Raw genomic sequence first — 21,145 nt, 5'->3', positions numbered from 1 at the left:
TGGCCAACATGTTTTTCAAATACACAAGTCTACATTTTTTGTATACACAAGCTACAATTTTTTAATACATGTTAAATGTTTTTCAAATACATGAGTAAATATTTTTCAAACATATGTTTTGAAGCCTATTTTCCTTTTCATACACATTATAAATTTTTTATATACATGTATAACTTTTTAAATTTTTTCTAAATACATGATGTACATTTTTTATAGAACAGGAACATTTTTATATCCATGTTTAGCATTTTTGGAATCCATCACTAAATATTTTAATTTTTTAATTTTTTATGTCTAGTTGTTTCCATACACCTTGTGCATTTTTGTGTACATCAGGGACAATATTTAATATGTGTTCTAATGTTTTTCCAATACATGTGTAACATCATGTCAACATATATTTTGATGTCAGCTTTCTTTCATACACGTTGTACACTTTTTCGTATACATTAGAAACATTTTTGGTAGACATTTACCAATTTTAAAATTCAAGATTAACATTTTTAAAAATTTGTCATAAAGTTTTTTCTATTATATATATTTATACTATTTTCAAATATAATTAAAAGTAAAAAATAAATCAGAAAACACAAACAAAAAAGGCGAAAAACTGGAAAAACAACGAGTGCTTAACGCCCCGCGCGCCGGGCCAGCCCATCAGCGCGGGGGCTTTAGGCAAGGTATAGGCGCGCCCCCGAAAAGGAGCCCAAGAATTTATGGGCCCTCGGTAGGCCGAAAGCTAACACGGGCTGGAAATGGCCCATGTGAATCATGGGCCATTAATGTCTATAAAGAAATTTACTGTTTATTATGGGCCAGAGTCACCACGGCCCACTAAAGGGCCCAAAGATACGAAAGGCCTCATATGGGCCAAAAGGCGTCATGGGCCATACATGGGCCAAAAATGAAATGGGCTGGTATTATACTAGACGGCCCACATGACGCTGTTGGGCCGAATTCGGAAAGGACATAATGGGCCGTGAGTTACCGGACCGTAAAATGGGCTATATGCGAACAGACTGTTAACAAACTTTTCATGGGCCGGCCCGCTAGCTTTTGACCAAGTCAAATGGGCCGGTCTTTGTAAGCTAAATGGCAACTGCTGGGCCGTGCCACGTGTTGACATATCATAGGCGCCTATCTGTCCCAATGGCGAGCTCACAAGTGGTTCCTGTGGCCAATGAGAATTTTACACGTGGAAAACCCCATTGGTCTGGGCTGTTAACGGGAGGAGCCGAGGTGCCTCCACCACCCCCGCCCGCTCCGAAGAGGGTTTTGACTGGGTTGCCAAATGTGATGGAGGAAGCGTTAACCAGCTACTCTATCGTCGAGGAGCACCATGCCCTGATGGGCACGGTTTTGCAAAGTCTTCGATCCGTGGACAACAGACTGAAGGAGGCGTTCAGCGGCCTTCTGACATGCTTCAAGGTAAACCATGTAATGCCCTTTTTTTTCTTAGAAAAATTATTTTATATGGCCATGCCACCTTATATACAGTAGCCCCCGAGCCTTGAGTGAGTTTGAAAAACTCATGCGGGGGTCGAATAACTTAGAGATATAGATGATAGCAAAAATGGGTTGTAGCCCCCAAGACTCTGGCTGGATTAAAAAAGCCGGTAGAGGATGAAACACTGATTACTCGGGGACCTAATATGCTTAGTCTAATGTGCAGGCATCGTCTTCGGCAGCAGCTGCCAGAGCCGAGGAGTTGGCCGAGCTGAATCGGAAGCTCAAGAGCTCCGATCACGAGCTCGATCTGCTGAATAAGCGGTTCGACGAAGCACAAGGCAAGTCCGAACTAAACTGTTTACTATAGCCGTTTGGTAATGAAGTTTTTGCAGTTAACCTAAATGGGATGCAACTGACATTACTGCAGCTGTTGCCACGGAGGTCGAGAACCTCAAGGCCGAGTTGAGGAGAGCTCAGAAGGAAACTACGCAGCAGAGGGCGGTGGCCGAACTGGCGACGGTGAAAACCGTTAGCCAGCTGCACGAGGCCAGGGTGGCTGAGGTGCAACAAGAGCTCAAGGATGTCGTCACGAAACGTGAGGTCCTTGAGCAGAAAAGTAAGGATCAGGCCACCGAGCTAACCTCGTTGAGGTTGGCGGTCAAGGAAGCGCAGATGGAGGCGCGAGGCCACCAAGAAGAACTCCGCCAAGTCAAGCTTATTGCGGATGGTAAGCCGTACTTACTGCAAAGTGTCTTTGGTGGTAACCGGTTCGCTTTGCTCACGCGAGTATGGCGTTCCCCAGGCGCTTTTGCGGACCTCCCGAGGAGTGCATCAGATGCGGCCAGGTACTTCACCTCCCAGGAGGGTCGTACCGAGCAGAGGCTATTTTGTGCGCAGTTTCAGGCACCCTTCCCTCCTTAACAACCAGATGAAGCAGCTAATGGAGTTGCATCGGATGGCGGAGCCAGCAATGAAGGATCTCTGCATGAAGTTGTGGCCTTCGGAGCCGCTATCGAGCAACTACTTTGGCTTGGTGCGGAGGTTGTGCGACGCCACGCCCCGGATTGATGTCTGGAAGCGCTCTGTATGCATTGAAGGGGTTCAGATGGCCTTAGGCAAGACTATGGTATATTGGCCGAAGATCAAGCCGACTGAAATGGCCACCGGACCCCCGCCCTCTAGAAAGGAGCATAGGGGCCCCGACCAGTATTTTCCCATAGTGATGGATGGTGCTCGGGCGATAGAGGCCCAGTGCTCAAAGGATGTAATTTATGAGTGAATCTATTTTCGTTTATTTGAAGAAGTTTGAACTTTTGTGCTTTATAATGCAACTGGTTGGCCTTGTATGCAATGCCTTGTTTGTTTATTTTGACTCCTATGCAGCCGTTTTGAACTGAAAGTTGCTACTCGTCGGCTTTAACCCCCTTGCAGATACTGTAAAGGGTGTTTTATCTTTAACACTTTAACCCTTAGCCGACGTCTCGGTGCCCGGAGGTGGTTGTGTGTAAGGTAAACAAGGCAATCGGACTATGCGGCTTTAGTGCTTTCACTTAGCCATAGGAGCTTGACCACGGGAGCTAGTGATTAGTCCCCAGTGTGTGTGATATTCGGGTGTGCCGAGGTTGATGCCATCATCACTTGGTTTCTGTGACAACAAACCCTTCGTTTGACACAGAGTAACCTCCATCGGTTTTTAGTTTAACACTTGTCATCGGATCACCGACCAGCTCTCGCTTGTTATGACGATCATCCTTCGTCTTTCTCCACTGAGGTACTTAACCAGGCGAGCTAGAAGTACAATCGTAGTGGTTCTCCCTTTACCCTCCTAGCCGAACAGTGTGGAACGTAAGAGGACAAACACAGGAGCCGGGCAACCTTACTATCGACCAAAGACATAATTCGGAACTGATTCATATAATGCAATATCCAAGACGCCGAGCACATGAAATGAAAATAGTGTTGGGGAACGTAGCATGCAATTTCAAAAAAATTCCTACGATCACGCAAGATCTATCTAGGAGATGCATAGCAATGAGAAGGGGAGAGTATGTCCATGTACCCTCGTAGACCGAAAGCGGAAGTGTTAGCTTAACACGGTTGATGTAGTCGAACGTCTTCGCGATCCAACCGATCAAGCACCGAATGTACGACACCTCCGAGTTCTGCACACGTTCAGCTCGATAATGTCCCTCGAACTCTTGATCCAGTAGAGGGTCGAGGGAGAGTTTCGTCAGCACGACGGCGTGGTGACGGTGACGGTGATGTGATCCGCGCAGTGCTTCGCCTAAGCACTACGATGCTATGACCGGAGGAGTAAACTATGGAGGGGGGCACCGCACACGGCTAAGAGAACGATTGATGTGCTATGGGGTGCCCCTGCCCCCGTATATAAAGGAGGAGGGGAGGAGGCTGCCGGCCTAGGGGGCGCGCCATGGTGGGGGGAATCCCACTAGGACTCCTAGTCCTAGTAGGTTTCCCCCTTCCTTCCTATGGAGGGGGAAAGAGGGAAGGGAGAGGGAAGGGAGAGGGAAGAGGAGAAGGAAAGGGGGGCGCGCCCCTCCCCTAGTCCAATTCGGACTCCCTATGGGAGGGGGGCGCGACCACCCCTTGTGGGATGCCTCCCCTCTCCCCTATGGCCCATGTAGGCCCATTACTTTCCCAGGGGGTTCCGGTAACCTCTCGGTACTCTGAAAAATACCCGAAATGATCTGGAATCATTCCGGTGTCCGAATATCATCATCCAATATATCAATCTTTACCTCTCGACTATTTCGAGACTCCTCGTCATGTTCGTGATCTCATCCGGGACTCCGAACAATCTCTGGTCACCAAAACACATAACTCATAATACAAATCATGAACGTTAAGCGTGCGGACCCTACGGTTCGAGAACTATGTAGACATGACTGAGACACATCTCTGGTCAATAACCAACAGCGGAACCTGGATGCTTATATTGGTTCATACATATTCTACGAAGATCTTCATCGGTCAAACCGCAATGACAATATACGTTATTCCCTTTGTCATCGGTATGTTACTTGCCCGAGATTCGATCGTCGGTATCTTCATACCTAGTTCAATCTCGTTACCAGCAAGTCTCTTTACTCGTTCCGTAATGCATCATCCTGCAACTAACTTATTAGTCACATTGCTTGCAAGGCTTATCGTGATGTGCATTACCGAGAGGGCCCAGAGATACCTCTTTGATACTCGGAGTGACAAATCCTAATCTCGATCTATGCAAACCCAACAAACACCTTCGGAGACACTTGTAGAGCATCTTTATAATCACCCAGTTATGTTGTGACGTTTGATAGCACATAAGGTGTTCCTCCGATATTCGGGAGTTGCATAATCTCATAGTCAGAGGAATATGTATAAGTCATGAAGAAAGCAATAGCAATAAAACTTAACGATCATTATGCTAAGCTCACGGATGGGTCTTGTCCATCACATCATTCTCCTAATGATGTGATCCCATTCATCAAATGACAACACATGTCTATGGTCAGGAAAGTTAACCATCTTTGATTAACGAGCTAGTCAAGTAGAGGCATACTAGGGACACTTTGTTTTGTCTATGTATTCACACATGTATCAAGTTTCCGGTTAATACAATTCTAGCATGAATAATAAACATTTATTATGATATAAGGAAATATAAATAACAACTTTATTATTGCCTCTAGGGCATATTTCCTTCAAATAGTGCTGGAATGATGCTTGTGGAAAGATTTATAGTCGATCCCCCGGTCTATTAGCCGATCGCATCTAAAATAAAAGCACGTATCAAACTAGTTTATTTTGGCGTAAGAAGCAGAAGGGAGAATGCAACACAAACGACTGCACTACGATCGTAAAAAATGGTCTTTATTTCCGTTTGAATTTGTGACGTCCAACCGTACAATCCGAACTACCGAAGCAACTGTTATAGAAACTTTGAAAATAAACTTATCGGAGTAAAGGTTTATAGAGGGCCTCCATGAGTGGTTTGATATCCCTACTGCGCCCTGTTGCATGTCTGTGCCTTTGCTCTTTGTGAAGTTTCCGTAGGCGGAGGAGATAGTGGTCGGCGGGCGGGCCCTTGAGAGAGGGTCTTGAGAAGTCATCGCACGATATCAGCTTGACGCTGATCAGGCCCTAGATGGTGCATGTTGGTAATGTTTAAAATAAGGACATCTTTGGCCATGGCTTGGTCGATCCGAGCACTTGACCCTTGTACCTTTTGTCCCCACAGCTGCCCATGGAACTTTAAGAGCGAAATTGTGCACCCGAGGTACGTATTTCACGGCTGGTAAGGTCAAGCTGTGTGGAGCGTATCCCTATTTAGGATGAGCGCGAGAAGACTCTGGAGTTGAGGCTGTAGCTCGGGCTCGTTTGCTTGCGTCTAGCGCCTTGATGGTAGATTGGGCTTTCGATGCCTCTTTGGCGGCCTGGACTTCGACCGCCAGAGTTGCCGTGTATTCCTCGGTTTGGAATGAGCACTCAGTGTTACTGTTAACGGTAATGACACCCTTAGGTCCATGCATCTTAAGCTTCAGATATGCGTAGTGAGGGACGGCGTTAAAGCGAGCGAATGATGTTCGGCCTAGGAGTGTGTGATAACCGCTGCGGAAAGGAACAATGTCGAAGATTAAATCTTCACTACGGAAGTTTTCGGGCGAGCCGATGACTACTTCCAAGGTGACGGTTCCCGAGCAGCATGCCTCGATGCCTGGGATTACTCCTTTAAAGGCAGTGTTGCTAGGTTTGATCCTTGACGGATCGATTCCGATCTTCCTCACTGTATCCGAGTAAATCAGATTGAGGCTGCTACCTCTGTCCATAAGGACTCTAGTGAGGTGGTATCCATCCACGATGTGGTCGAGCACCAGAGCCGCTGTTCCTCCATGACAGATACTGGTCGGATGGTCTCTTCGGTCAAAGGTGATCGGACAAGCGGACCATGGGTTGTATTTCGGGGCCACCAGCTCTATGTCGTAGACGTCCCAAAGTGCACGCGTTCGCTCCTTCTTGGGTATATGCGAGACATAAACCATGTTCACGGTTTTTACCTCGGGAGGTAACTGCTTTTGGCCTCCATTGTTCGGCCTGCAGTACAGTAGCCCCCAAGACTCTGGCTGGTTTCATCAAAGAAGCCGACCAGAGGATTGATATTCGAACTAGGAGAATAAATAATACTGCATGTGCAGGCCTCGTCCTTGGCTCCAAACTCCGCTATTAAGGAGATAGTGGAGGTGAATCGGAAGCTCAAGCGCTCCGAGGAGGACCTCGGTCTATTGCAAAAGTAGACCAAACGGGCCCACGGTAAGCAGAGAACTGACGTGTGCTCAAATGTACTTTGAGTTTTGTTTGATATTTGGAATGCTAAGGCCGAGTTATTTTATATGACAGTTGCGACGATGGAGCATGAGGCGCTCAAGGCTGAGCTGGAAAAAGCTCGACAGGAGGCGGTGCGGTAGAAGGCTGCGGCCGCAAGGGCCAATCAGGAGCTGGCTGCGGAGAAAGCGGCCCGGGACAAGGACCAGGCCCGGGTCCTCGAAGTGGAGGATACCCTGAAGGGCGTGTACTCGAATGCGATGCCTGATAACCCATGAGCATAGGGGATCATTATAGCCTTTCTTGATAAGTAAGAGTGTCGAACCCAATGAGGAGCTAAAGGTAGAATTAATATTCCCTTCAAATTCTATCGACCGTCGATACAACTCTACGCACACTTAACATTCGCTTTACCTACAACAAGAATAAAACTAGAAGTACATTTGAGCACACGACAGTTCTCTGCTTACCTTGGGCCCGCTCGATCTGCTTTTGCAAGTTAGGTGTTGTTTTGGCAAAAATACAATTAAGTTAGTATAGCTAGTGCGGAAAAGTGGTGGTAGGATTTGCGGAATTGTCCCTAAGCAATTAGCTAAGTTACTAAGCCAATAGCAAGTTCTTATGTGGGAGTGGGCACTGCTAGCATGTGATCCCTTACTTGGAATTCTATGCACTTATGATTGGAACTATTAGCAAGCATCTGCAACTACTAATGTTCATTAAGGTAAAACCCAACCATAGCATTAAGATATGTTGGTCCACCTTCAATCCCGTATGAATCAATTTCTATGGTAGGAAGAAGCTTCTGTTATTCTTGCCCTCCAATGCATAGTCCTATCAACATACAATTAACCCTATGGTGTGATCCACAAGCGCGCTCATATGATGGGCACGAAAGGACAACAACATGACCACAAGCAAATTAAACCAATCATAGCAATTCAGCAATTACCCCAAAGGACAACAAAAATCTACTCAAACATCATAGGATGGCAACACATCATTGGATAATAATAGGAAGCATAAAGCACCATGTTCAAGTAGAGGGTACAACGGGTTGCAGGAGAGTGGACTACTGAATATAGATAAGGGAAGGTGATGGTGAAGATGATGGAGTTTTTGGAGTAGATCGCCGTCACATGATGATTGCTCCGGCGGCGTTCTGGCGCCACCGGGAGAGAGGAGGAGAGATCCCCCTCCTTCTTCTTCTTCCTTGGCCTCCCCCCTAGATGGGAGTTTCCCCTCTGGTCCTTGGTCTCCATGGTCCCGGAGGGTAGGAGCCCCTCCGAGATTCTCTCTCTCTCTCTCTAGTCTCTTCTGTTTCGTGTTCCTGTTTTCTACCTGGAGATCCGTAACTCTGATTGGGTTGAAATTTCAAGGGGATTTCCTTTGGATATTATCTTTCCTGTGGTGAAAGAAGGGCACCAACCTCCTTACAGGGGCGCCACAAGCCTGCTAGGCGTGCCCTGGGTAGGGGGGGTGTCCTCTGGGCTTGTGGGACCCTCGGTCGTCATCTCAGGTTGATTCTTTTTCCCACAAATCACATATATTCCACAATAAATCTCCATCAATTTTATCGCGTTTGGACTTCATTTGGTATGTATATTCTGCGAAACAAAAAATAGGCAACAAACAGGAACTCACACTAGGCACTGGATCAATATGTTAGTCCAAAAAATGATATAAAATGTTGGCAAAAGTATATGTAAGTTGTAGAATAATGGCATGAAACAATCAAAAATTATAGATACGATAGAGACGTATCAACGCCCTTCAGGAGAAGGAGAAGGCGGTGACTGAGAAGCTCAAGAAGGTATTGAAAGGGCATGTAGCCCCTAAGTGTGGTTTTGGTAATTGAATGACAATCTCTATGGACTAATGTTTTCAATGAGATATATTTGAAGGTTTTGTCCATAGATGGTGCCTCAAGGATATTGGATGGAATCAAGGATGAAGTCCATATATATGAAGATAATGCCTCAAGGATATTGGATGGAATCAAGGATGAAGTCCATATAGATGAAGTTATATTTGCTCTAAGCTTTGGTATTAAATGACAATTCCTATGGAGCATCAAGTGCATTGGATCTTATATGAGGATATGTTCCATAGTGATGCTTGAAGTTCTTTGGGTTGTTTTGTGAAGATTGCCATCAAAGCATCCGAAGAAGTCCTCATGGTATCCCTCTCTGGATACCCCATGCACACGGGCTTATACCGTGCGCACGGGGTCGAGTGTCAACTCTCTGGATACCCCGTGCTCACGGGGCCTAGGTGTTGGCTCTCGATATTCCATATCCAGCGAGGTTTCAAGTTGGTCTTCTGAGGATCAAGGCTTGAGAGAATAATCAAAGAGAAGAATTCGAGTTATGGTTTCAAGACAAGATCATGGTGAGCTCATGTGTTGGGTTTCGGTTGATCAAGCCTTGAAGCAAGCAACTAGAGTGAAGAATTCATTATGCCTCTCAAGACAAGATCATGTTGAAGTGGCCTAGGTGGTCAAGTTCCTCCGGAAGCTTCCTTGCTTGTGGTGTGCTCCGGAGAAGTTTGTAAAGGTGTGGTGGTCGCCTTCAAGACCAACCCCGAGTGAATCGAGGCTCATCCGTTGGGGGTGACTCGAAAAGGAGAATACGATGAGTCACTTGGTGACGCCCCGGAGCTTTGGCTTCGGCACCGCTCTAACGGAGATTAGCACTCTCACGAGTGTGAACTTCGGGATAAATCCGCGTCTCCGACTCACTTGTGGTTATCTCTTACCCACACCCTTTACTTACCGCAATTCATACTTGCTCATATTGATATATCTTGTGCTAGTTGAATTGTTTAGTTGTTCCTACATTTCCATATCTTGTGATATAGTTTGTGCTTGCTAGTTTCCTTAAGTGCCTATCTTGTTTAGCATAGGTTGTTGGTGCGCTTAGTTGAGCCTAGCATATTTAGGATTTGTGCTTGAAAGGTATCCGTTTAGTTTAATTCCGCATTAGGATAAAGCCAAATCCGTAACAGTTTTAAAACGCCTATTCACCCCCCTGTAGTCGTCATCTAGATCCTTTCAATTGGTATAAGATCTTTGGTCTCTCCTTGCTAGGCTTCACCGCCTAGAGAGTAAAGATGTCGACTAGTGGTATAGTGCACGATGACACTTTCTGTTTTAGTGGCACAAACTATCACTTGTGGAAAATTCGCATGCTTTGTCATTTGTGGGCCATGGGTCCAAATTTTGTGCGAATTGTTCTTGTAGGGGCTTCTCCATGGAAGGATGAACTTTTTCCATCTATTAAGGAAAATGATGATATGCTTTGTGGGTATGGTGCAAAGAATGCCTTAATCCGGTCTATATCCCTCGAAGTGTTTGAGTCAATTATGACGTGTGCGTCGGCTCATGAGATGTGGATAAAACTTGAAGAAATATATGGTGGGTCCAATCTTGATGAGGTCAATCATATTGCGGAGGTGTCTCTTGAGGAGTTCTCCACATCTTCATATCATGAAGAACTCCATATTGCTTCTTCCTCCGTGTGCTTGGACATTTCAACTTCTTCCACCTCACCATCATATGACATGTCCCAAGGTAATGACATGGTGAGTGGAAATATAATTTGTGATGATGATGTTGTGCTCAACATTGATGATCTTTCATGCATAAATGCTAATTTTGTAGCTTCTTTGGACTTGAACACATCTAGCAAAAATGACATACATTCTTGTGTTGATAGTCCTTACATATCATATAGAGATTCCTTGAATACTTGTTGTGATGATATGCTTGATTCTCCTTGTTGCCATGGTATCTATGATTCTATTTCCTCTAGTTGTTATTTGACTAACCATGTAGAGGAAATAAGAGAAAATGGTGCACACATCACTAATGGAGAATTTGCTAGAAGAGCAATCAAGGAAATCACTATGTTGGAGAGGAAATGCTATGAGTGTCAAGAGGATGGACATGGATATCCTACTCTTGATGATGAAGAATCTCCCTCTCCAAAAGAATCATCATCAACCTCCGATGTTCACATGTGCCTCATGGCAAGAGGTACTACCGAGGTATCATCTACTCTTAGTAATGATAATGATGAGAGTGATGATGAATGTGCTAGGGATATGAGTCAAGAAATATATGAAATTGGTAATTCTCTTCGTGGAGTAAATAAGAACACTTATGAGATATTTAAAGATCTTATTACTCATTTTGGAAAGTGTAATGATTTACTTCACGAAGAGCAAGAACAAAATGATAAACTTGATTGTAACCTTCTTGATGCTCTAGAAACTCTTATAGACTTAGAATCTTCCAAAGAAGAGATTGAAGTTGCTCATGATAAACTTAAAGAGGATTTTTGAGCACCTTGACCTTGGCTACAAGAATGTCAAAGGAGAGCTCGCCAAACTCTCTAAGTCTTATGAGGAACTTCAAGTTACTCATGTGAAGTCTCTAGTTTCTTCTAGCTCCTCTCATATTGTCAATGATGCTTGTGCTACTAACTCTACTTCTTGTGAAGCATCTATCTTGAAGGAGAATGTTGAGCTACGGGCTCAACTTGTTTTGCTAACTAGCAATTATGGGAAATTATAAGAAAGTCATGAAAAGCTCTCGGGCTCTCATGATGACCTTCTAATCTCCCATGAAAGGCTAAAGTTAGCTCATGAGGCTATTGTGACTAAGGTAACATCTTGTGAGCCTCATGTGGACATTAGCACTATTTCTACTCAAAATGCTTTATTGACATGTGCTAGTCCTAGTGATTCATCTAGACATATTATTCCCAATTCTTGTGATGAATTGCTCTCCTTTCCTTGTTGCTCTAACAATGAAGTTTCTACTTCCTCTAGTACTTTTGTTGATACTAACCTTGTAGAGGAAAACAAAGAGCTCAAGGCCCAAGTCACTAATTTGAAGAAAGACTTGGAAATGTGTCATGAAGGAAATTCCACTCTCAACACTATCTTGAGTGTTCAAAAATCCCCTCATGACAAGGGTGGACTTGGTTTCATCTCCAACAACAAGAAGTCCAAGAAAAAGAAGAAGGGACAAGATCAAGTCAAGAATGATGCCAACATTACATGCTTCAAGTGCAAGAATGTTGGACACCATGTGAGATATTGTCCATTGAAGAAGAAGGCTTCAAATGTGAAGCAACAAGGGAAGTGGCCTCAAGTTCAATCTCAAGGTCAACCTCAACTTGAAGAAAGGCCACTACCAATGATGAACCAAGATAATGCTCCCCAAGTTGAGAAAATAAAGAAGAAGAGAAGGGGGAGCACATGTTGCTATAATTGTCGTGAGAAGGGACACATATCCTCATCTTGTCCCAACGGTAACATCCCTAAGCCTCCTCTAGTCAATGATCATTATTCTCTTAGGAAGGATGTTGTTGGCAATTTGTTTGCCAAGTTTGTTGGCGCCCAAAGTGGCTTGGAAATGGAAAAGGCCATTTGGGTTGCCAAGCCTATTGTGACTAACTTCTTAGGACCCGCCTTGGTTGGGTACCATCAAGCTCAAACTTGATCAATAGGTGTGTGGAGGACGTTGGAGATTTGGCTAGTTCATAAAGAAAAGGATATCCACCATTTATTTGTTCGAGCCAAGTCATGTGGATTATCTTCATATTATCTATCCAATGTTCCTCTTTGCGGTAACTTGTATTTATATTGCTTACATTGAAAGTTGCTCGCCCCTTGCATGCTTAGGTTTTGTATCTAGCATGTGCATCTATATGTTGTGTTTCTTAGTATGCTTGATTTGTGTTATCTAGCATGTGTAGGTTGCATTGCACATTATATAGTGCTGTTTGCTGTTTTGAGCCTGTATTGTATCATGATTGGCTCTTGCAAGATATTAGTGGATCATCACATTATGGGAGAGTGTTTTGTTGTGTGCACATCACAAACCCTAAATGTGAATATGAGAAATGCCACATAGTATTGATATTCAATCTTATCTAGTCACTATGTGGTATGTCAAGCTCATTTGAAATTCAAATTCTCAGAGTATCCACTAATTATCTCTTGTTGGTTGTTATTTACCTTTGTTGCGTGCTTCGTCGCGGTGTCCTGTGAGGTTCTTCAGTAAGTTTCTGGACACCCCGTGTGCACGGGGTCTCTGACCCCCGTGCGCACGGGGTACCACGAAACTTACTGGACACCCCGTGCGCACGGGGTCCTGGACCCCAGTGCGCACGGGGTGGGTGAAAATCACTGGACACCCCGTGCACACGGGGTCCTAGACCCCCGTGCGCACGGGGTGGGGTTTTTTCTCTGGACACACCGTGCGCACGGGGCTGACCTAGCCCGTGCGCACGGGGTCCTATGGGTAGAAATGTCCACCCGGCCAAGTACACTTTATTTATCTTTCTTTGTTTTGGAGTTGTTGATGATCCTGTGCATCTTCGTAATCTACCCCCGAGTGTTAATTCCAAATACCATTTGTATTCTCTTACAATTGGTATTTCCTCATGTGGTAGAACCTTATGATCATCTTCTTCTCGGCTTGTGCTTCAACTTGCCTTATCTCACTGCTTGTGCTATCTTTTATCTACTTGAGTAAGATAAGCCTTTGAGCATGTGTGTATTGTATATCCTATATGCTCTTTGGTTTTTGCTTAGTTCATATGTTGTACTTTGTGTGCGGTCTTGTGTGGATTCGTCACTTTGATATAATTTGGACAACTTGAATACTTTGTGATATTATCGGAGTATCCTTCGGTTAAGTGTTCTTTTGTCCAAATTGTATCTCTCTGGATCTTGGTAGGCATGAGCATGCATATTTATCTATATTCTTCTTCATGCCTTGCTTGCTACTTGATCCTCTATGTAGGGTAAACTCCATAAAATCATTAATGGTTAAAAGTGTGCATGAACTTCAAGTTCATATCCTTTTGCACATATTTAATGTGGAGTTTTCCCTATATATTGTGGTTGTCCTAACTACTTCGGACCCAATATGTTTGGGGACCAAATTGTACCTTAATGTGTTTTAGGTACTGTGGAGAAGCATTGGATGCTTGGCTTATTCACAAGGAAGGTGGAGACACCATGGAAAATTATTAGAGCCAAGCTTGGTTGATTCTTTGATTTGAGGGAGAAGATAAATGAAAACCCGATTCGGTTGTAAGTGTTTCATTCTCATCAATTCAACCCGGTTAACATAATTTGGGTCTTTTTGTTGGATATGCATCAAACTCCCACACTTACTGTATTCTCAATAAATCCACGGGATGTATTGAGGAAATGGTGAATGTGGAGTGTGATGAGAATAACAGCTTCCATACGGAGCAATTTGTTTCAAGTGTTGTAGGTGATGAGGCTCCTTCCCAAGCTACAAGTACAATGGGGATTGGTCATATTCTTCCACAAGAAACACCCCTTGTCCATGTAGAAGAAGAAGGAGTAAGAGCCCCTCTTGTGGATCCACCACAAGGGAAGTCATCACCCCCAACACAAGAGCAAGATGCTATGGGAGATCGTTTACCTATCCAAGAACAAGATCAAGTCCCTCATGTTCATGGGCTAGATCAAGGGCCCCTTGAACCAATGCTCTCTCGGTAACAAGTACTTACTTCATGCATTTGTTTAAATTAGAGTCAACATTGTGTATGTTGCATCATGGCATGTTTAGTACTTGTTGAGTTTGTGTTTCTTGCAACAACTTAAACCTCCTTATTGCATCTATGAGACTTTTGAGAAGAAGCATATCATGGGGATCTATAAAACCATGCTCATGGTTCACTTATCCCAAATATGCCAATTAAGCAATTTATTGCATACCAATTCCTCAAAGTGCTCTTATGTGCAATATTGATAAAATTGCAAGATACAATCTTTTTGGTTGTGGTATTTGCTCTCATGCTTAGTAATTCATTTTTATGCAAATGAGATCAGTTTGCGCCATGTGCCTTGTGCCATGTGCCATGTGACAAAGCCCTACGCTAAGATCAAGTTTGTATAAATAATGGATTCATTCTTGGATATCATGTTCTTATCTTTTGTATCTTTTTGTGTGTGCAAGTTTCTTTGTGGATGCTCATCTTGATGATTATTGGCCACGTAAGAAACTTATACACATGAGAAAGTGCATATCCCTCTTTGATATCCTTTCGTTTCCTTGCCGGTCCTTGGAATTGTCTCTTTTTATTCTTTGGTGGATACGGTAAGAGGTTGAGTAGTGAGTGCTTGTATGTATTGCATATATCATTGCACTCATGAGTTGTTGGATATATTTTGGACCCTTGCTTAGTCAAGTGATGATCCTATTTTGTGCACGTTGTATCCAAGTACAAAACTAAATAATGCACAAATCATGGGGAGCTTCTCTATGTTCTTTAGAACACTCCTATGCTCATATCATAATATCTTTTTGGTGCATTTTATGGATCCTCAATATAGTGTGAATTTCTTCATTTGTTCGTAACTGGATATGTGCATTTGATTCCACTCACAATATGAGAAATGCACAAATTAAGGAGGAACTCATACTATATTGGTCTTCTAGATTTTTTCTCCATTTTGGCACTTGTTGCCAATGGGGGAGAAGTTTAGAGGGTTTAGGTGAAGTAGGTTGGTTCATGCATATCTACATTTGTTGTGGTTGTTGCATGGATGTGTATATAGAGGAAACTCCACCAAGTTCTTCCATGCATATATTGTGGGGGAGTTTGCTCTATATAGTGTGGTTCTACTAGCATCAAATTCTTGTGTAGTATTTCGATGCTAGTACAACCGGTTTTGATAACATCAACTATCTTTGTGATATTTGAGGCTATCAAAACCACCTCAAGTATTCAATTTATTCTCGGATAGATTGCATACTTGTTTTAAATTCATTATATAAACCCTCTTGTTGAGATTGTCATCAATTACCAAAATGGGGGAGATTGAAAGGGAATGTAGCCCCTAAGTGTGGTTTTGGTAATTGAATGACAATCTCTATGGACTAATGTTTTCAGTGAGATATATTTGAAGGTTTTGTCCCTAGATGGTGCCTCAAGGATATTGGATGGAATCAAGGATGAAGTCCATATATATGAAGATAATGCCTCAAGGATATTGGATGGAATCAAGGATGAAGTCCATATAGATGAAGTTATATTTGCTCTAAGCTTTGGTATTAAATGACAATTCCTATGGAGCATCAAGTGCATTGGATCTTATATGAAGATATGTTCCATAGTGATGCTTGAAGTTCTTTGGGTTGTTTGTGAAGATTGCCATCAAAGCATCCGAAGAAGTCCTCATGGTATCCCTCTCTGGATACCCCATGCACACGGGCTTATACCGTGCGCACGGGGTCGAGTGTCAACTCTCTGGATACCCCGTGCTCACGGGGCCTAGGTGTTGGCTCTCAATATTCCATATCCAGCGAGGTTTCAAGTTGGTCTTCTGAGGATCAAGGCTTGAGAGAATAATCAAAGAGAAGAATTCGAGTTATGGTTTCAAGACAAGATCATGGTGAGCTCATGTGTTGGGTTTCGGTTGATCAAGCCTTGAAGCAAGCAACTAGAGTGAAGAATTCATTATGCCTCTCAAGACAAGATCATGTTGATCAAGTCTTGAAGCAAGCAACTAGGGTGACGAATTCATTATGCCTCTCAAGAGTTTGGGATGGAGTTTTTAGAAGGGCAAGTGGTGACCAAGATGATATTCATAGTGGAACTTGATATGGTCATGAAAGAGTCTTTGGTGATATTGTCTTGAAGCAATGAAGTGAAATGAAGAGTTCATTGTGGCTTTCAAGAAACCAAGATGGAGCTTGAAGTAAAGATGTTGGTTGACCAAGATGAAGCTCGAAGAGTATATCTAAGTGGTCAACTCACAAAGCACAAACAATGTACCACGTGAGATCAAGTGATCTAGTGGTATGGTAAGTAATTGTGAATTGTGCTTTGTTACCTAACTCATGCTATATGTTTGTTATGTCTATGTGGGTTAGGTGTTTCTCATAGGCTTGCATCAAAAGGAAAGATCTCGTGTAGCCTATGTGTGGATGACATCAAGTGGTGATGGTCATCGGATTCGAGGAGTCCAAGTGCAAGATGAGATGACATCAAGTGGTGATGGTCATCGAGTTCGGGGAGTCCAGGTGCAAGATGAGAAGCCGGAGGTTATATGCTTTGAAGCTTGCGGTCCACATCATGATAATGTGCATGTGAAGATGGGCTTGAGATAAGGCTTCCCTCATTGCATCATGAGGAAGCAATTCGAGTATCTTCACCAAGTGGTCGTGGACAAGAAAGGGATTCCAACTTGAGGCAAGCATTAAAGTCATCATCAAGCTCAAGTTGAATGTGCAAGGCAAAGGTATACCTTAGCTAGGTTTTCCTAGTTTTGCCGGTCTCATAGTGCTTGGTGGGAGACCGGATTATAGGTTTGATAGTTGTACTATCAAGAGGGACTCTCGGGCAAGTAGCTTGATCACGTCGCATGTAGAGAGCTCAAACCTTTGCATTACTTGCATCATTATTTCTTGTTGATCTTGGGTGGTTCTCTATGTGAGGACCTTGGGCTTTTCCATAGCTTCAAAACGAGCCCAAGATCATCGAATTCGGAGTCCGTATGCCCAAGTTATCGATGTTTTAGTGGGCTGCTGCTGGCTGTCCTGGGGACCTCGTGTGCACGGGGTCTTTGACCCCCGTGCGCACGGGGTGTCCAGAATTCTGGGTACTCCGTGCACACGGGCTCGTACCATGCACACGGGACCCCGTGCACACGGGGTCTCAACCCCCGTGCACACGGGGTGCCCAGGAAATGCCCGTTGGAGCCCCAACGGCTAGTTTCTGAGTTTGGCTATTTAAGGGCCCTTTCCTCCCACCGGTTGGGGGTTGGTTCTTACACTTTCAAAACACCATTTTGAGCCTCTCTACACCTCTCCCAAAGCCCTTTATCCCCTCTATGTGAAGGGGGATTTGTGGATGGATTTGTGAGCCATTTGTTGATCATATCCATTGCATCCCCTCTCCTCAATCTCCTACTTTCAAAAGTGCATCTTGTGAGATTGAGAGAGTGTGTTGAGCATTTGTTGCTTGGCATTGCATTGCATTTGTTGCATTGGTTTGAGCTCCCCACATCGATTAGTTCGAGTGAGAGTCCGTGATTTTATTACTCTTGGAGGTTTCGGCCTCCTAGACGGTTTGGTGATATTCATTGTGAAGATTGTGAAGAGGCCTATGTGGCCAAGGTTCCCCCGGAATCTTCCTCTTGTGGTGTGCTCCGGGGAAGGGTGTTGAAGTGGCCTAGGTGGTCAAGTTCCTCCGGAAGCTTCCTTGCTTGTGGTGTGCTCCGTAGAAGTTTGTAAAGGTGTGGTGGTCGCCTTCAAGAACAACCCCGAGTGAATCAAGGCTCATCCGTTGGGGGTGACTCGAAAAGGAGAATACGGTGAGTCACTTGGTGACGCCCCGGAGCTTTGGCTTCGGCACCGCTCTAACGGAGATTAGCACTCTCACGAGTGTGAACTTCGGGATAAATCCGCGTCTCTGACTCACTTGTGGTTATCTCTTACCCACACCCTTTACTTACCGCAATTCATACTTGCTCATATTGATATATCTTGTGCTAATTGAATTGTTTAGTTGTTCCTACATTTCCATATCTTGTGATATAGTTTGTGCTTGCTAGTTTCCTTAAGTGCCTATCTTGTTTATCATAGGTTGTTGGTGCGCTTAGTTGAGCCTAGCATATTTAGGATTTGTGCTTGAAAGGTATCCGTTTAGTTTAATTACGCATTAGGATAAAGCCAAATCCGTAACAATTTTAAAACGCCTATTCACCCCCCCTCTAGTCGTCATCTAGATCCTTTCAGGTATGATCGGCGCACTCTGAGGTCCACACTCAGGCTCGAGCGTACCGTGAAGTGCTCCAGCAAGTGAGGTGGATCGCTGCTGGTAAGCAGTTTTTTGCTTCAGTGTGTTTTTGGACGCACAATTCGTCGAGGTCACCCAACTATGGCGATCGGCAGAGGCCTTCTCAGATCTCCCAAGGAGCGTATCAGACACCGACCATTACTTTAGTGCCCGGGAGGGCCACGCCACGGAGAGGGCATTCTGGCAACAGTTCCAGGTGCCATCGCATCTAGAGCTGCTGAATCACCAGATGAAGCAGCTAATGGAGCTCTTTTGGATGGCGAAGCCGGCGCTGCAAGATCTCCGCGTCGAACTCTAGCCCACGAAGGCGATGCCGACCAGCTTCTTCGGTCTGGTGGCCCGTCTGAAAGAGGTTGGCTACAAGGTGACTCGCTGGAAGTGGTCCACCTGCCTGGAGGGTGTCCAGTGGGCGTATGCTTGCATGAAGACGCACTATCCGCATCTTGATGCGATGCTCATGGCCTCGGGCCCCCTGAAGGAAAGACGGGACCATGGAGCAGTTCCTGGCTGGGGTGATGGAGGGTGCTCGGATCACCGAGGACCAGTGTCCCAAGGACACTTTGTATTTTTAGTTGTACTTCGGAATGCCGTAGTGAGCAAGATGTAAGAACATGCTTTGTTGGAAATGAATATGACTTTATATTCTGACGTGTGAATGTGTATGATTTTTTTACTCCTGTGTGACTGATTAAAACTGAAAGCGACCAGTCGTCGGCTTCGGCCCCTTTGTACATCATACAAAGGGTGTTTTATAGGCAGTCTTGACCCTTAGCCGATGTCTCGGTTCCCGAAGGTAGTCCGCGCATATGGAAATAAGGCAATCAAACTATTATTTGTTTTATAGCTTTCATTTGTTCCTAGGAGCATAACTGTGGGGGCTGGTGACAAGCCCCCGGTGTGTGAAGTGCTCGGGATAGCCGGAGTTTAGGCCACTGGTCACTTCGGCTTTTGAAAGAAAAGCCCCTCATTTAACACGGATGATCTCCAATGATCCCTTGTTTGACACTGTCGTTGGTTGGCTGACGAGTTTATGCTTACCAAGACAGTCAGTTTTCGGCTTTCTCCACTGAGGCACTTTGCCATTCGAGTTGGCAGTGCAATCACAGTGGTTCTCCCTTTACCCCTTAGCCGAATAGATCAAGAACGTAAGAGGTAAACATAGGAACCGGTCAATCCAACTATTGACGAAAATCAAGGTTTGAAACTAGTGCGTATAACGCAACATCTGTGATGCTGAATAAACACTTCGGACTTGTGAATTGGGCGTGAGGTTAAAATATGAGCCCATAGCGTTTGTATCGCAAAAGTAACCTTTTGGCTCAAAGGCAGGAAATGAAAGGAATGTGAGTATATGTATGACAACCCCAAAGGGTGCATTATCCTTTATTTCACATGGTCGACCCGTGCATGCCGAGCTTTATCAAAAGAAACTTATAAAAGATACAATGTTGTGTAGAAAAAAAAGGGAGTAGAAAACAGGGCGGATGCTACTGAGTTAATTAGCCGAGTCCTTCCCTGCCGCACGTCTGCGCCTCCTTGCTGTTTGACAGCTCAACTTCGTCTATGGCGAGGTTGGTGTGTGTGGCCTGCTACCTCGGTCGTCCATTTGATTGATGATGTTTGACGATCGGGTCCTTTAAAAGGTGCACATCTACTGCAGGATGGTTGAAGCCATGTGGTCATGCTGCTCCCGTTTTAGGCCCACTATAGTGCCTTGTCGGTGTATGAGCATTTTACTTCGTCGTTGCTTGGTTGATCCAGGAACGGCGTGCTATGTGTTTCAGCTCCTTGGCCTTGATACATCTCCGTCGTATCTACTTTTCCTAACGCTTTTCCTCTTGTTTTGGATCCATATTTGCATTTTTTGAATGAAACTAACCCAGACTGATGCTGTTTTTAGCAGAACTACCATGGTGTTGTTTTTGTGCAGAAATAGAAGTTCTCATATTGGAATGAAACTTTGCGAGGAATTTTTATACAAATAAAGTTAATTTCCGGAGCCAAGAACCACCGGAGGGGGGCACCTGGGTGGGCACAACCCACCACGGCGCGCCCCCCCTCCAGGCACGCCCAGGTGGGTTGTCCCCATCTGGTGGCCCCGCAGACCCTAACTCCGATGCTATAAATTCACATTTTGGGAGAAAAAATCAAGGAGAAAGAATTACCGCGTTTCACGAGACAGAGCCGCCGCCACCTCCTATTCTTCACCATGAGGCAAGATCTGGAGTCTGTTTGGGGCTCCGGAGAGGGGGATCTTCGATCTTCGTCATCACCAACCCTTCTCCATCGCCAATTCCATGATGCTCCCCATCGGGAGTGAGTAATTCCTTCATAGGCTCGTTGGTCGGTGAGGAGTTGGATGAGATTCATCATGTAATTGAGTTAGTTTTGTTAGTGCTTGATCCCTAGTATCCATTATTTTCTGAGATTGATGTTGCTATGAATTTGCCATGCTTAATGCTTGTCACTTTGGGCCTGGGTGCCATGATGTCAGATCTGAACCGTTTATGTTATCACCA

The sequence above is a fragment of the Aegilops tauschii genome, chromosome 2 (genome assembly GCF_002575655.3).
Source record: "Aegilops tauschii subsp. strangulata cultivar AL8/78 chromosome 2, Aet v6.0, whole genome shotgun sequence".
NCBI classification, from domain to species: Eukaryota; Viridiplantae; Streptophyta; class Magnoliopsida; order Poales; family Poaceae; genus Aegilops; species Aegilops tauschii.
This window is presented reverse-complemented; position numbering follows the sequence as displayed.